The following is a 15,741-nucleotide window of genomic DNA, read 5'->3' as shown; positions in this document are numbered from 1 at the left end:
AAGGGGGCATTCACAGAGGCCAGAAAAGAGGGTCCTATCACCTGAAGCCTGAGTTCCATTGGACAGACACCTGATTATTAGCTCTGAAACAGAACTTTGCTCCTCTGCAAAAGCAGCGTGTGCTCTCCACCAATGAAGAGTCTCTCTCCATCTATGCCTTGTTTATTTTAAGAATACAAATGCACGTTAAATGTGGGGAAATCTCAGGTGAGTCCTAAGGAACAAGGTCAGGGAACTGTTGAGATAGGAAGACAGGTTGCAAGGGAAGACAGAAAGAAGGAGTGTAAGAGAGATTTGTTGTTTGGTTTTTCTTCTTCTTTACCTTAGGCCAGCCTAAATGTCCATATGGGTCCCACCTTAGCTGATAACTTTATCCATCTTCCAAAGATTGTGAAAGGCCTGGCATCAATGTGTACATTTTAACTTCACTCCAGAGGGCATTTGTAGCAGAGTCCTTAAATTTAGATACTTTATTCAATTCAGACAGTAACAATGATGTGTAAATGAAGAACTCATATTCTAAGTGTTCAATAAATGCAGAGTAACAAATTATTTTATTGATGGTTTACTATACAGAAAAGGGGTATAATGACTTGGCAGAGGGAGTCTTTTTTCTTTTGTTCTTTTTTTTATTACAAATGAAGAATTAAAGTACATTTGTTTTGTAAAGTACATGCTTTATGTAGTGGAGAGACCTGCATATTATGGGATACCTTTATATAAAATATGGGTGTGTCATAGAGTTTTGGAGTCCACTGGAATAAGGCTTTAGAGACATGTGGCATAATGGATGGATACAGAGGTTCCAGTAGTCACTTCATTAAAGCATGATAAAAAGATCAAGATTACAAAGCCAGACTGGAAATCCTGTTTACTTTGCCCTATGTTGTCTTCTTTCCTTTAGGCATCTCGGTTGAGTCCAAGGTGCCTTGAAATCTGAATGTACTAGATATTAATTGTGATCCTTTTAATCTTCCTTCATAGGAGGTGTGACTATGTTGCTCAAATTGTTTAAATATTTTGTGCACATAACTGATCAGCCACCCAGGAGGGTTGTACACGTAACCCAGGCAAAGTACAAGGGAAATAAGTGTCAAGAAAAGTTTCATTTTATACATTTCCAATTTCTTTTGTGTGTGTGTGTGTGTGTTCTTTCCACACCAATACTCTTTTTTTTTAAATTAGGTATTTTCCTCGTTTACATTTTCAATGCTATCCCAAAGGTCCCCCATACCCACATCCCCAATCCCCTACCCACCCACTCCCCCTTTTTGGACCTGGCGTTCCCTTGTACTGGGGCATATAAAGTTTGAAAGTCCAATGGGCCTCTCTTTGCAGTGATGGCCGACTAGGCCATCTTTTGATACATATGCAGCTAAAGACAAGAGCTCCCGAGTACTGGTTAGTTCATATTGTTGTTCCAACTATAGGGTTGCAGTTCCCTTTAGCTCCTTGGGTAATTTCTCTAGCTCCTCCATTGGAGGCCGTGTCACCCATCCAATAGCTGACTGTGATCATCCACTACTGTGTTTGCTAGGCCCCGGCATAGTCTCACAAGAGAGCTATATCTGGGTCCTTTCAGCAAAATCTTGCTAGTGTATGCAATGGTGTCAGCATTTGGAAGCTGATTATGGGATGGATCCCTGCATATGGCAATCACTAGATGGTCCATCCTTTCCTCACAGCTCCAAATTTTGTCTCTGTAACTCCTTCCATGGGTGTTTTGTTCCCATTTCTAAGAAAGGGTAAAGGGTCCACATTTTGGTCTTCGTTCTTCTTGAATTTCATGTGTTTGGCAAGTTGTATCTTATATCTTGGGTATCCTAAGTTTCTGGGCTAATATCCACTTATCAGTGAGTACATATTGTGCGAGTTCCTTTGTGATTGGGTTACTTCACTCAGGATGATACCCTCCAGGTCCATCCATTTGCCTAGGAATTTCATAAATTCATTTTTTAATAGCTGAGTAGTATTCCATTGTGTAAATGTACCACATTTTCTGTATCCATTCATCTGTTGAGGGACATCTGGGTTCTTTCCAGCTTCTGGCTATTATAAACAAGGCTGCTATGAACATAGTGGAGCATGTGTTCTTCTTACCAGTTGGGACATTTTCTGGATATATGCCCAGGAAAGGTATTGTGGGATTCTCCTGTAGTACTATGTCCAATTTTCTGAGGAACGGCCAGACTGATTTCCAGAGTGGATGTACAAGCTTGCAATCCCACCAACAATGGAGGAGTATTCCCCTTTCTCCACATCCTCGCCAGCATCTGCTGTCACCTGAGTTTTTGATCTTAGCCATTCTGACTGGAGTGAAGTGGAATCTCAGTGTTGTTTTGATCTGTATTTCCCTGATGATTAAGGATGTTGAACATTTTTTCAGGTGCTTCTCTGCCATTCGATATTCCTCAGGTGAGAATTCTTTGTTCAGCCCTGAGCCCCATTTTTCATGGGGTTATTTGACTTTCTGGAGTCCACCTTCTTGAGTTCTTTATATATATTGGATATTAGTCCCCTATCCGATTTGGGATAGGTAAAGATCCTTTCCCAATCTGTTGGTGGCCTTTTTGTCTTATTGATGTTGTCTTTTGATTTGCAGAAGCTTTGCAATTTTATGAGGTCCCATTTATCGATTCTTGATCTTACAGCACAAGCCATTGTTGTTCTATTCAGGAATTTTTCCCCTGTACCCATATCTTCGAGGCTTTTCCCTACTTTCTCCTCTATAAGTTTCAGTGTGTCCGGTTTTATGTGGAGTTCCTTAATCCACTTAGATTTGACCTTAGTACAAGGAGATAGAAACGGATCAATTCGCATTCTTCTACATGATAACTGCCAGTTGTGCCAGTACCATTTGTTGAAAAGGCTGTCTTTTTTCCACTGGATGGTTTTAGCTCCCTTGACAAAGATCAAGTGACCATAGGTGTGTGGATTCATCTCTGGATCTTCAATTCTGTTCCATTGGTCTACTTGTCTGTCACTACATTTCCAATTTCAAACAGACTTTTTCTTCCCATGAAATACCAGTGTTTTCCATTCCTGGGCCCATCTAACCTTTCTGACTCTGAACCAGATAGTGAGGTTGGTAACAGTCAAAGACCACACAGAGAGAACATCCAGGTTTATAAGTATAGAACTAAGCATCTAGTTAGTTTGTCCGGGGAGAAGCCAGGTATCAATGCCAAACTGTGTTTCTGACTCCAATTGGCCCCTGTTCCCTCCACCCTTCCAACTGTTCCTCCATGTCAAGCTCAGTCTCCAAGACACCAGTCACTGTACATCCTTATGTTTCCAACCATCTGAGCAGTATCAGAAACCATGGGCTCCTAGGTCCCCAGATGAAAGATGTATATCAAGCCTATTGTTTATTCAAATCCAGAACTCATATTTCCCAATTTGCTGCCAACAACAACAACAACGTCTGAACACCTGGTGTTAGACACAGCACTCACCACATGTATGGCATATATCTGTAACAAATGAACTCTTTTTGGGCTGCCTTTTTGCCCTGAGTGTATCTATGGGCTCCTGAGCCAATACATCATAGCACTCCAGAGGGGCAGTGTATTGTTTCTCATTCATCTTGGTCCAGTTGGCTGTTGATGCGAAAGGTCCTTCAGGATGGGTGTACTGGCTAGTTTTGTGTCAACTTGACACAGCTGGAGTTATCACAGAGAAAGGAGCTTCAGTTGAGGAAATGCCTCCATGAGATCCAACTGTAAGGCATTTTCTCAATTAGTGATCAAGGGGGAAAGGCCCCTTGTGGGTGGGACCATCTCACGGCTGGTAGTCTTGGTTCTATAAGAAAGCAGGCTGAGCAAGCCAGGTGAGGCAAGCCAGTAAAGAACATCCCTCCATGGCCTCTGCATCAGCTCCTGCTCCCTGACCTGTTTGAGTTCCAGTCCTGACTTCCTTTGGTGATGAACAGCAGCATGGAAGTGTAAGCCGAATAAACCCTTTCCTCCCCAACTTGTTTCTTGGTCATGATGTTTCTGCAGGAATAGAAACCCTGACTAAGACAAATTGGTACCAGCAGAGTGGGGTATTCCTGTGACAACCTGACCATGTTTTGGGGAGGACTGTGGAAGGACTTTGGAACTTTGGTCTTGAAGATCCATCCATTGTTAAGAGCTCTGTCAGATGTTGTGTAGGAGCTTGGAAGATAATGTTGAGAACACTGCAGAAGATGGAGGTCTGGTTTGTGAAATTTCAGAGGGAAAATTAAAGACTCTTTTCAGGGCCATTGCTGATTTGAATGTGAAGATTCTGTAGTTCTGGTTAGCTGGGGCTGAAGAATCAGCTGTGATTAACAAGATACCAGAACTACCAAAGCAAAAACTTTGCATTACTGGGACTATTGATGCTGGTTAGCTGGAGCTAAGAAACTAGCGGTGATTAAGAAGAGACCAGCATCATTGAGGTGACATCTTCTGGGAAGTGTTTTCTGAAAGCACAAAGAGGCTGTGTTCCAGAGATGGCCAAGGTTGTACTCGTGCTGCAGCAGGACTTGGTAATATGTAAGGGTCACCCAGGTGGTACTGGTTTTGAAGGTATGAAGGGGTCACGCAAAGCAGCTGAGGCTTGGCACTGTGAGAGGCCATGGAAGGCCATTGGTGAAGGTGCAGCCTCGGTTGCAATTGAAGGCGCAGGACTGAAGGGGTCATGCAGTGTTTTGGAGATGCCAGTACCATGAGATGACCACCAAGAGCAGCAGCAGCAGTTGAGTACAGGCATCTGGAGTCTAGAGGATGACGCCTGTGCTACAAAAGGCCTGGCTGGAGAAGTGACCCAAGCCCTTGGAGGAGCCCAGAAGATCGTGAGTTGGATCCCAGACATTGGATGGTTGGAGATTGACTTTTGCTTTTGATTGTGACTGTGCCCTGATATTTTCCCTCTTGAAGGAAGAAACTGTTTTAGTGGAGCCCACAGTTAAGAGACTTTTAATTGTAAAAAGACTTTGGATTTTAAAAGAGATGGATATTTTAAAGAGATTGAAAATTTAAGAATATGTAAAGACTGTGAGACTTTTAAAGTTATTTAGAATGGGGATGAATAAGATTGTAAGGGTTGAGACTTACTAGTGATGTTTTTGTGTGTCAAGTTGACAAGGGGTCAATTGTACTGGCTAGTTTTGTGTCAACTTGACACAGCTGGAGTTATCACAGAGAAAGGAGCTTCAGTTGAGGAAATGCCTCCATGAGATCCAACTGTAAGGCATTTTCTCAATTAGTGATCAAGGGGGAAAGGCCCCTTGTGGGTGGGACCATCTCACGGCTGGTAGTCTTGGTTCTATAAGAAAGCAGGCTGAGCAAGCCAGGTGAGGCAAGCCAGTAAAGAACATCCCTCCATGGCCTCTGCATCAGCTCCTGCTCCCTGACCTGTTTGAGTTCCAGTCCTGACTTCCTTTGGTGATGAACAGCAGCATGGAAGTGTAAGCCGAATAAACCCTTTCCTCCCCAACTTGTTTCTTGGTCATGATGTTTCTGCAGGAATAGAAACCCTGACTAAGACAATGGGCATGGAGAAATCACTGTTGTAGAAGTTGACATTGGAGATCTGAGTGCATTGTTTGAATCCAGGTAGGAGGGCATTGACCTGGGAGTCATTCACCCTACATCCTTGCAAATCCAGAGTCTCAAGAGTGCTTACCACTTTCATGAGGAGACACCTCAGAGCCATAAGATCAAAATCCAGTAAAACCACACCTCTCAATCCCAGATGTTTTAGCTGAAAGAGGATCTGACAGCAGGAGAAGGAATCCAGGTCTCTCTGTGAAATTAGGGAGTAACTAATGGAGAGGGTCTTCAAGGGTGTCACAAGGAACCTAGGGTTAAAGGAGACAGAGAGTTAGTTCAGTCAAATGGTCTTGTAGAGGTTTGGCAGGGATATACTGAGTGGTAGAAAGAACCAGGTGCATGCCCCAAGTTCAGTTTGACTAAATGATCAAGGACATCATTTATGATACTTTCTATTGGAACCTGTTCAGTCCATTCAACCCCACAATTCATCTCCTGTCCTCACTCTCAAGCTAAAAATCAATTCATTCCTTAAGCCCAGAAAGCACTCAGAAGAAATTTCCATCCCATGAAATTTTTGACAGGATCCCAATATTTGCTGTGTGTTCACTGAATCTGCATACTTTCATTCCCACTGCAGTCATGCTTGCTCTCATTTACAGCCCAAGCTCTACCTCCTATCCCATGCACTCAGTGCTACTTGGGCTCAAAATATTTCACTCATGGAAACTGGGTAAATATAGAAGGCTACTCTCATAGTTCAGACCATATAACCCATGTTCACAATGTGCCAATGAGTACCCTTACTCCTCACTACAGTCTCCCCTTTCTCTTCCCTTTCCATTTGATTCTGTGGGAATGATTTCAATTACAACTAATTTTTACTAGCTCTAACCTACTATTTACACCCAATCGCTTCTCTCCATCAGGAGTTCTCATCTGAGACACTGATTTACCTTGTAAAATTTCCCTTGTTTATCTCAGTGTACATAGAAACAAGACATAACTTTCTGATTCTTATTGGTCTCTAAATGTTTGTTCCTAGTGGCTGGCTGGCATCATGTACCACTAATCCTTATGATAAGACAGACAGACTTGCTCTGATAGCTGAACCAGCTCTCCATTATGGCCTACCCTAGGACCTGATTCATCTGGGATATGAGAAAATGGACGCAGAACATGAAAAGTTGCTGGAGACAGTTGAATAAGAAGAACTGAGAAGTAAACTTGTTGATACACTTGGCTTCTCTGACTCTTGTTCTATTGAAAATAGGGAAGGTGATACCAGGAAGGGATACCAGGAAGACTTTTCAAAGATTTCACAGCTGCCCAAAGTAGTGAACAAAATATGCCAACTCTAACAGGGTCCAATTCAACTCCAATTCAGTGATGTGCTCTGCATAAAAAATATTCAAGGGGGCGCAGAGTTGGCAGACAACCCCAAGGTCCCCAGAGGACTCTCTACAGTATCTTAGGACCCCCTGGTGAATGGAACACAAGTTCTGTTCCAATCTAATAGCGCTGGACCTGAGACAGCATTAATTAGGGAAACAGAAAATGCGGCCTGACCAGGGTCACAAGTTCCTTCCTTTTGGCGCCAGGACCTGGTCACCTTAGGCATGAAGTCAGCGGACACCCCCAAGGTCACTAGAGGACTCTCTACTTGATCTTAGGACCTCTGGTGAGTAGAACACAACTTCTGCCAGTAGGCAGATTCAAACGCCAGATATCTGGGCACCTTCCCTATAAAAGGAGAGCTTGCCTGCAGAGAGTGCTCTGAGTACTGAAACTCAGGAGAGAGCTAGTCTCCCAGGTCTGCTGATGAGGGCTAACAGAATCACGACATCAACAAGCTCTAACCAGAGACAACTATAACAAATATGTCCAGAGAATACCAGATGAAGAAAGGCAAACGTAAGAATCTTACTAACAGAAACGAAGACCAATCACCAACATCAAAACGCAGCACTCCCAACTTGTCCAGCCCTGGGCACCCCAACACACCTGAAAATCTAGACCTGGATTTAAAAGCATATCTCATGATGATGGTAGAGGACACCAAGAAGAACTTTAATAGCTCAGTTAAAGTACTGCAGGAGAATATGCTAAAGAGTTACAAGTCCTTAAAGAAAAACAGGAAAACACAACCAAACTGGTAGAAGTCCTTGAAGAAAAACAGGAAAACACATCCAAACAGGTGATAGAAATGAACAAAACCATACTAGACCTAAAAAGGGAAGTAGACACAATAAAGAAAACACAAAATGAGGCAACACTGGAGATAGAAACCCTAGGAAAGAAATCAGGAATCATGGATGAGAGCATCAGCAAGAGAATACAAGAGATGGAAGAGAGAATCTTATGTGCAGAAGATTCCATAGAGAACATCTGCACAACAACCAAAGAAAATGCAAAATGCAAAAGAATCCTAAATCGAAATATCCAGAAAATCCGGGACACAATGAGAACACCAAACCTACAGATAATAGGAGTATATGAGAATGAAGATTTTCAACTTAAAGGGCCAGCAAATATCTTCAACAAAATAATAGGAGAAAATTTTCCAAATCTAAAAAAGACACGCTCATGAACATACAAGAAGTCTACAGACCTCCAAATAGACTGGACCAGAAAAGAAATTCCTCCCCACACATAATAATCAGAACAACAAATGCACTAAATAAACATAGAATATTAAAAGCTGTAAGGGAAAAAGGTCAAGTAACATATAAAGGCAGGCCTAACAAAATTACACCAGACTTTTCACCAGAGACTATGAAAGCCAGAAGATGCTGGACAGATGTTATACAGACACTAAGAGAACACAAATGCCAGCCCAGGCTACTATACCCAGCCAAACTCTCAATTACCATAGATGGAGAAACCAAAGTATTCCAGGAAAAAACCAAATTCACACATTATCTTTCCACGAATCCAGCCCTTCAAAGGATAATAACAGAAAAAAAATACAAGGACAGAAACCACGCCCTACATAAAGCAAGAAAGTAATCCTTCAACAAACGTAAAAAAGAAAGACACAAGAACAGAATTTCAACTCTAACAACAAAAATAATAGTAAGCAACAATTACTTTACCTTAATACATCTTAATATCAATGAACTCAATTTCCCAATAAAAAACATAGACTAACAGACTGGCTACACAAAAAGGACCCAACATTTTCCTGCCTACAGGAAACCCATCTGAGGGAAAAAGACAGACACTACCTCAGAATAAAAGGCTAGAAAACAATTTTCCAAGCAAATGGTCTGAAGAAACAATCTGGAATAGGCATTCTAATATCTAATAAAATCAATTTCCAACCCAAAGTTATCAAAAAAGACAAGGAAGGACACTTCATACTCATCAAATGTAAAGTCTTCCAAGGAGAACTCTCAATTCTGAGTATCTATGCTCCAAATGCAAGGGCAGCCACATTCATTAAAGAAACTTTAGTAAAGCTCAAACACACATTGCACCTCACTCAATAATAGTGGGAAACTTCAACACACCACTTTCATCAATGGAAAGATCGTGGAAACAGAAACTAAACAGGGACACAGTGAAACTAACAGAAGTGGTGAAACAAATGGATTTAACAGATATCTACAGCACATTTTTTCCTAAAACAAAAGGATATACTTTCTTCTCAGCACCTCATGGTACCTTCTCCAAAATTGATCATATAATTGGTCATAAAAAAGGCCTCAAAAGATACAAAAACATTGAAATTGTCCCATGCATCCTGTTAGATCACCATGGACTAAGGCTGATCTTCAATAACAACATAAATAATAGAAAGCCAACATTCACGTGGAAACTGAACAACACTCTTCTCAATGATACCTTTGTCAAGGAAGGAATAAAGAAAGAAATTAAAGACTTTTTAGAGTTTAATGAAAATGAAGCCCATACATACCCCATATTATGGGACAGAATAAAAGCATTTCTGAGAGGAAAACTCATAGCTCTGAATGCCTCCGAAATGAAACTAGAGAGAGTACACACTGGCAGCTTGACAACACACCTAAAAGCTCTAGAGAAAAAGGAAGGAAATTCACCACAAAGGTGTAGATGACAGGAATTAATCAAATTCAGGGGCGAAATCAACCAAGTGGAAACAAGAAGAACTATTCAAAAAATCAACCAAACAAGGAGCTGGTTCTTTGAGAAAATCAACAAGATAGATAAACCCTTACACAGACTAATGAGAGGGCACAGGGACAGCATCCTAATTAACAAAATCAGAAATGAAAAGGGAGACATAACAACAAATCCTGAAAAAATCCAAAAAACATCAGATCTGTTTATAAAAGGCTATACTCAACAAAACAGGAAAACCTGGATGAAATGGACAAATTTTAGACAGATACCAGGTACCAAAGTTAAACCAGGATCAAGTTAATGATCTAAACAGTCCTATATCCCCTAAAAATTTAGCAGTAGTCATTAATCGTCTCCCAAACAAAAAAAGCCCAGGACCAGATGGGTTTAGAGCAGAATTTTATCAGACCTTCAAAGAAGATTTGATTCCAGTTCTTCACGAACTATTCCACAAAATAGAAGTAGAAGGTACTCTACCCAACTCATTCTATGAAGCCATAATTCCTCTGATACCTAAACCACAGAAATATCCAACAAAGATAGAGAACTTCAGACCAATTTCTGTTATGAATATCGATGCAAAAATACTCAATAAAATTTGAGCTAACCGAATCCAAGAACACTTTAAAACAATCATCCCTCCTGACCAAGTAGATTTTATTTCCACGGATGCAGGGATGGTTTAATATACATAAATCCATCAACTTAATCCATTATATAAACAAACTCAAAGACAAAAAACACATAATCATCTCCTTAGACGATGAGAAAGCATTTGACAAAATCCAACACCCATTCATGATAAAACTCTTGGAAAGATCAGGAATTCAAGGCCCATACCTAAACATGACAAAAGCAATCTACAGCAAACCAGTTGCCAACATTAAAGTAAATGGGGAGAAGCTGAAAGCAATCCCACTAACATCAGGGATTAGACAAGTCTGCCCACTTTCTCCCTACCTATTCAACTTTGTACTTGAAGTCCTAGCCAAAGCAATTCAACAACAAAAGGAGATCAACGGGATACAAATTGGAAAAGAAGAAGTCAAAATATCACTTTTTGCAGATGACATGATAGTATATATAAGTGACCCCAAAAATTCTGCCAGAGAACTCCTAAACCTGATAAAAAGCTTCAATGAAGTAGCTGGATATAAAATTAACTCAAACAAGTCAATGGCCTTTCTCTACACAAAGAATAAGCAGGCTGAGAAAGAAATTAGGGAAACAACACCCTTCTCAATAGTCACAAATAATAAAAAATACCTTGGTGTGACTCTAACTAAGGAAATGAAAGGTCTGTATGATAAGTACTTCAAGTCTCTGAGGAAAGAAATTAAAGAAGATCTCAGAGGATGGAAACATTTCCCATGCTCATGGATTGGCAGGATCAACATTGTAAAAATGGCTATCTTGCCAAAAGCAATCTACAGATTCATTGCAATCCCCATCAAAATTCCAACTCAATTCTTCAATGAATTAGAAAAAGCAATCTGAAAATTCATATGAAATACAAAAAACCTAGGATAGCAAAAACTCTTCTCAAGGATAAAAGAATATCTGGTGGAATCACCGTGCCTGACCTAAAGCTGTACTACAGAGCAATTGTGATAAAAACTGCATGGTACTGGTATAGTGACAGACAGGTAGACCAATGGAATAGAATTGAAGACCCAGAAATGAACCCACACACCTATGGTCACTTGATTTTTGACGAAGGAGTTAAAACCATCCAGTGAAAAAAAGAAAGCCTTTTCAACAAATGGTGCTGGCACAACTGGTGGTTATCATTTAGAAGAATGTGAATTGATTATTCCTATCTCCTTGTACTAAGGTCAAATCTAAGTGGATCAAGGAGCTCCACATAAAACCAGAGACGCTGAAACTTATAGAGGAAAAAGTGGGGAAAAGCCTCGAAGATATTGGCACAGGGGAAAAATTCCTGAATAGAAGAGCAATGGCTTGTGCTGTAAGATCAAGAGTCAACAAATGGGACGCCATGAAACTGCAAAGCTTCTGTAAGGCAAAAGACACTGTCAATAAGACAAAAAGGCCACCAACAGATTGGGAAAGGATCTTTACCTATCCTAAATCAGATAGGGGGCTAATATCCAATATATATAAAGAACTGAAGAGGGTGGACTCCAGAAAATCAAATAATCCCATTAAAAATGGGGTACAGAGCTAAACAAAGAATTCTCACCTGTGGAATACCGAATGGCTGAGAAACACCTGAAAAAATGAGCAGTATCCTTAATCATCAGAGAAATGCAAGTCAAAACAACCCCGAGATTCCATCTCACACCAGTCAGAACAGCTAACATAAAAATTTCAGGTAACAGCAGATGCTGGCAAGGATGTGGAGAAAGAGGAACACTCCCCCATTGTTGGTGGAATTACAAGCTTGTATAACCACTCTGAAAGTTAGTCTGGTGGTTCCTCAGAAAATTGGACATAGTACTGCAGGAGGAACCTGCAATACCTCCCTTGGGTATATATCTGTTCTGTCCGGCCAGTAGATCACAACATGGGTTCTAGCCTGGAAAGGCATTTTGGAAACCTGGAAGAGAAGAGGGGCTAGGTGGCGAGATAAAGAAATGCAGCTAAGACAGGCATTCTGATCAAAGCTCAATTTTACTGTTCTGCATGCAATTATAAAGCAGGGGAAGGGGGCCCGATTTTCGACAATTAATATTGGAGTCCAATAGCAGGGTGACCACGTGCACGGCTCCAAACAGCAAAGAGGCAGGTTCCAGCAGTGGGCATGGCAGAACAATTGAATGGGAAGCTCCACCCCTGAGCAAACAGGTTTCAGGCTGGGGGAGGGGAGACTACATCTCCTCCCTTTTGTTAACAAAAAAAGAAAAAAAAGAAAAAGATGGCCTAAGGCAAAAAATTTATTTATGCTCCATAGTTTTGCCTGAATTTTAGGGCTAAAGAAAAAAACCTGTCTTAGTGGGATTCCCTAACTTTTTTTATGGTAAACTGTATCTGGCTAAGACTGTCCTTTCTATCCTAGTAAATAACTAACAGAAAAGCCTGGAGCTGTAGGCTCTGACTTTATAATGCTAATTAGTACTGAATAGGTAACTTCCTAGTTGAATTTTAAGCAAGGCGTTGGAACCCTGGCTAAGTTTGGCTGAACAAATTTGAAATACACTTTATTAAGAATAACAGTTAGTTGATATTCCTCCGCACTTTTGGATGACAGGAGGGAAACAGGGAGGAGGTGTATGACCGGCTCCATAGTACAAGGCCAATTGGCTTTTTATATTGGGGTGGGAGGCAGTGAAGACAGTACGGTCTCCAACCTCTCTCCCCCCCATTAATTAAGTTAAATAAGGCAACGCTTACCTGAGGTGATCAAAAGATTTTCTCATCCATAGATGAGTGGGCTTTTAACCTTGGCTTGGGTGGACATTGACAGGATTCCTCCCATGGGTGCTGTCACGACCCACACCTGTGGCTCTTGGTATGTTTTGGGGAGGGGAGGTAGAGCCATAGATATTTTTTGTTTATTAGATATCAACCTCCTTTTTAAACCGGGTATAACCCACAGGAAAATCAGAAATGGTCAAGCTGGACTTGTCCCTGCAGTAGTTCTCTGCACCAAGCGATACCCATACTATATTCGTATGATTACGAAATAGTATGCACAGTTCTGAGTACTGTGTAGCTCCTAAAGGAGAATTATCAACCTCAGATTCAGCAAGGCCTAGGCAAGAATTATGTTATTAGTAACACCACGATTTGTGGCTAAAATAGGAGCTGGAAGTCGTTTCTCCTCATCCCTGTATTTTCCACAGCCTGAGGAACTAAGGACACCTTGCAGAAACAGGAAGGGTGAAAAGCCAGAGGTCAGCTAAGGGACTAAACCCATCTATCAAAATAAAAACTAATCTCTATTAATATTAGAAATATCTACTTTTCTAGCCCTCTTGGTAAACCTAATTTTTAACTTAGACTGAAAGCCACGTGCTGTAATGTCCTGGGACTGAAGTAACAGCTGCCACCTGTGCGCTCTAGGGGGCGGGGATGTACATCTGCTGATCTGGCTGGAGAATGTTGATTAACCTGCTTGAAAAACAAAATCTGGACAGTGAGAAAGTAGGAAAGCAGAAATTCTTTTGGGAAAGTCCAGGTACTTTATTTAAATGTAAATAGTAAAGCTGAGGTTAATCTCTAGCCTCCTGTTGGGTAGCAGGCCCAGAGAGTAGCAGGAAAAGAGCTCTTCTGGGAGCATTCATTCCCAGCTGAATTTTAAGCACAAGAGGAATTTTAGTCTTCAGAATGATACTTAAGAGAAGAGTCAGAATCTGTGTTCATCTGACGAATTAATCTCTCGGCAGAAGATATTCCAACTAGTAAGAAAGACACATGCTCCACTATGTTCATAGCAGACCTATTTATAATAGCCCGAACTGGAAATAACCCAGATGTCCCTCAACAGAGGAATGGATAAAAAAATTGTGGTACATTTACACAATGGACTACTACTCAGCTATTAAAAAGAATGAATTTATGAAATTCCTAGGCAAATGGTTGGACCTGGATGGCATTATCCTGAGTGAGGTAACCCAATCACAAAAGAACTCAAATGATATGTACTCACTGATATATGGATATTATCCCAGAAACTTAGAATACCCAAGATATAAGTTACAATTTGCAAAATACATGAAACTCAAGAAGAAGAAAGACCAAAGTGTGGACACTTTGCCCCTTATTAGAATTGGTAACAAAACACCCATGGAAGGAGTTACAGAGACAAAGATTGGAGCTGAGACAAAAGGATGGACCATCTTGAGACTGCCATATCCAGGGACCCATCCCATAATCAGCCTGCAAAGGCTGACACCATTGTATACACTAGCAAGATTTTGTGGAAATGACCCTGATATAGCTGTCTCTTGTGAGACTATGCCGGGCCTAGCAAACACATAAGTGGATGCTCACAGTCAGCTATGGGATGGATTACAGGGCCCCCAATGGAGGAGCTAGAGAAAGTACCCAAGGAGCTAAAGGGATTTGCAACACTATAGGTGGAACAACATTATAAACTAACCAGTACCCCGGAGCTCTTGTCTCTAGCTGCATATGTATCAAAACATGGCCTAGTCGGCCATCACTGGAAAGAGAGGCCCATTGGACAAACTTTATATGCCCCAGTACAGGGGAACGCCAGGTTCAAAAAGTGGGAGTGGATGATAAGGGGAGTGCGAGAGAGGGTATGGGGGACTTTTGGGATAGCATTGGAAATGTAAATGAGGAAAATACCTAATAAAAAACAATAAAAAAAGAAAAAAAAAGCAAGTGAATGAAAGGTAGATAGAAAAATGGGAGAGACTCACAGGACTCAATGAGGATGTCACTGTGGGAAATTGCAGGCTAGTATCCAGTTGAGCTGAGGTCTGAACCCCGATGGTCATAATTCACCTTCATGACATGTTAGGCATTCCCTCATGGTCCTGGAACTCTGACCCCTCCCTAAGTTACCGCCCACCACAGCCCCCACAAGAGAAGCATGGTCAGTAGTGACATAGACAATGGCCCAAGCTTCTGACCTTCATGCTCAACTCCTACACAGTTACCTAGCAACAGTAAAGACCATAAAAGAGGTGTTCAGCCCACAACTCACTCTCTCTTACTCTTATGCTCTTACTTCTTACCCTTCATTCTCACCCTCTCTCTCCCCTCTCTTTGTCTTCTCTCCTCTTCTCTCTCCCTCTTTCTCTCCTCTCTCTCTCTCTTGCTCGCTCTCTCTCTCTCTCTCTCTCTCTCTCTCTCTCTCCCTTCTCTCTCCCTGCATTTCTATAATAAAGCTCTTAAACCAGAGAGAGTCTCTGCTCCATCAAGATCCACTGTGCACTCTGGTCAGTGTTGGGAACCTCTTCCCTTATTCCTCGCTCTCCTAACCCTGGGGCTACAGGGTGTGGCCTTGGGGTTCTCAGATCAGGGGCTGCCCCTTCTCCATCCCCTGCTAACTGGGACAGAAGCTATGCTCACCCAGGGCCAAGTGGAAAGTGTCCAGCAGCCCTCCAGTGCCTGCATCCACCTGCCCAGAGTATAGGAACTCTGGCCAGATATGGGCCCCTTTTCCCTTCCCCCTCCTCCCAGG

The 15,741-nt window shown here is 41.5% G+C and overlaps 1 protein-coding gene across 1 annotated transcript in view; it reads right to left on the bottom strand.

Annotated features, from left to right (window-relative positions):
* The window catches only part of Gm6351 (predicted gene 6351), a 60,471-nt gene extending 45,329 nt beyond the window's left edge, over positions 1-15,142 (bottom strand). The window contains exons 1-2 of the mRNA XM_030255005.1: positions 14,975-15,142; positions 5,653-5,827 (exon numbers count right to left, since the gene is read on the bottom strand). The gene's annotated coding sequence lies outside the window, so the exon portion shown is untranslated. The remainder of the gene's footprint in view (positions 1-5,652; positions 5,828-14,974) is intronic.
* Between the last annotated feature and the right edge of the window lie 599 nt (positions 15,143-15,741).

This window comes from Mus musculus, chromosome 5, assembly GCF_000001635.26.
Source record: "Mus musculus strain C57BL/6J chromosome 5, GRCm38.p6 C57BL/6J".
In the NCBI taxonomy this organism is placed as follows: domain Eukaryota; kingdom Metazoa; phylum Chordata; class Mammalia; order Rodentia; family Muridae; genus Mus; species Mus musculus.
The sequence above is the reverse complement of the archived record's forward strand: the minus strand, read 5'-3'. Positions and strand labels throughout refer to the sequence as shown.